General features: G+C 38.1%; 1 long non-coding RNA gene across 1 annotated transcript; it reads right to left on the reverse strand.

Annotated features, from left to right (window-relative positions):
- Positions 1 to 227: 227 nt before the first annotated feature.
- On the reverse strand, positions 228 to 1,377 carry LOC130100650 (uncharacterized). Its single transcript, XR_008808904.1, has 4 exons — positions 1,358 to 1,377; positions 755 to 798; positions 537 to 599; positions 228 to 298 (listed from the first exon to the last, which is right to left on the reverse strand). It is a non-coding gene; the product is annotated as an uncharacterized LOC130100650 (long non-coding RNA).
- Positions 1,378 to 2,155: the final 778 nt, after the last annotated feature.

The raw sequence follows: 2,155 nt of genomic DNA on the forward strand, positions 1-2,155 counted from the left end.
TGTTATTCACCTGTGTTTTCGCTGTGGTCTCAGCTGTTGCTGCAGTCTTGTTAGAGAAGAAAAACATTGTTAAACTCAATTGTAAAACTTCAACAATTGTATGCATATGGGGCAAGTAAATTACATATTACCACTAACTATCCCAACATAAAAATCCCTATAGCTCAGTTGGAGCCTTAAGTAAAATAAGTACAGAAAAATCTGAGGTATATAAGGGTTACACACACCTGTGGTGTCTCGCGAAAGCGCTCAGTCACCATGGGACTCTCTTTAAAGGGCTCGGTCTCCTCTCTGGAGTCTTAGAGAAGAAAGAAACTTAGTAAAACTCTACAACAATTCTTATTCATCCAAGCAAGCCACTATAGATTCTTATTTACAGGGGGGGCTTGGAAAACATTAAACATGTCAATAAATTCATAGCCAAACATTAAAAAAAAATCAATAAAAAAAAATCAGCCAAACATCATAAAAATCCATATAGCTCTGTTTGAGTAACAAGTAAACTAAATAAATACAAATGCAAGGGGGTTACTCACCGGTTGCACTTCTCCAAAAGTCGAGAAGGAGACATCTAGATCCTCCACAGGACTCCTTCCAGTCTTGTTCATAGAACAAAAATATAGTCATTCTCTTCAATAAATTAAAGTGCAAATACATCAAATAATAAACACTATCAATCAGCCCAACATCACAAATCTCTACAGCTCTGCTTGAGAAACAATTTTAAAAAGTAATGAAAATCAGTGGAACTTACCTTTTGAGCAATAATGGCGAGGTCACTTTTCATTTGAGGGATTTCTAGAAAGAAGTTATATAGCCTAAAGAAAAAACAATTACAATCACTAAAGCAGAATAGCACCCAGCAATTCAGTGCCCTGTTAACGTTACTCTTCGAAAGACATTTCCTGCAGCTGTGAACGCAAGCTACAACCCTCCAAAGCCCATGGATAAGGCTCTGGAGAGGAAACCTGGTTGTGAACGCAATTTAAAAAAATGTCTTTCTCCAATTTCTCCCAAATTCAAATTCCCCAGGGTTTTTTTTCTGGAGCCGATTGACTTCTTGAGCCGTTGAAGGCAGAGAAGCATCATTTATTCTCATGAACTGTATGTTCTCTAGGCCATGACTTTTGTTAACGTTAACCCTCAACGAATTCCTCTAGAAAGAGACATATAATTCTAATTTGAATCTTATCAAAGGCTGACGTTATGAGCACCCACACTAACTTTACCTCAGTACAACATAGCATTTATTTTGCCAAACACGTGTTAAACTTTCAGCCCATACAATTTCTAAGTTTATACTTATCCATCTCCAGAAAAAACCCTGCTAATAAATATTATAATTAGGAATACTTACGATTGATGATAAGTAGGACTAGGGATGTCCCGATCCGATACTCAGGATCGGTATCGCTCCGATACTGCCATTTTTGCGAGATCGGGTACCGATCTGACATCGATCAGACGAGGCCGATCCAAATCCGATATTGTGGGTATACTATTATGTGTTATTGTTAAGCCCCACAAAATGCACAAAAACATTCTAAAGTACCATAACGTTTTCGTGCACTCTATTATAAGTGTTCTGAAGCTATTATGTGAGATATAAATTAATATTTAAGTAATTAAATTCAAGATCACGTAAATTTTTCCCTCTCGCGGCTGTCAGTCATTCTCCATTCAGCATTCAAACAGCGCGTCGCGTTCGGTTGCAGTCAATGATGAAACTATCTTCAAGATGATTCAATGTTAATACTATTATACTTGATCTGTAAGATAAAGGTCTATGTTTTCGCATAAAACAACTTTATCTTGCTGGACTTTATTGCTGTAACTCAATCGTGTTACTCTCTACCGGGTGTCGGACGCTGTCAGTTTGATCACAACACTAGAGTCAGAGCACTATAATTGTTCTTCACGCGCACAGTAACTGAAATTTAAAACTGTTAAAAGAAAAGGCTCAATAAACGATTGCATAGATAGATACTGTATAATACACTGTCCATCAATATGTATCTCCGTTGTGCTTTGAACTTTTCAAAGCGGACTCGACGCGCTGCGTGCTGGAACTCCACGTGGCTTCAAGCGCATCATTCTCCGCTCGGGATGCGCATAAGCGCTTTGTGCCGCACTGTATTGGAGCCTTTCATATCAT

This window comes from Rhinichthys klamathensis, unplaced genomic scaffold (genome assembly GCF_029890125.1).
Source record: "Rhinichthys klamathensis goyatoka isolate OS25496 unplaced genomic scaffold, OSU_Roscu_1.1 h1tg000011l_1, whole genome shotgun sequence".
Lineage (NCBI taxonomy): Eukaryota > Metazoa > Chordata > Actinopteri > Cypriniformes > Leuciscidae > Rhinichthys > Rhinichthys klamathensis.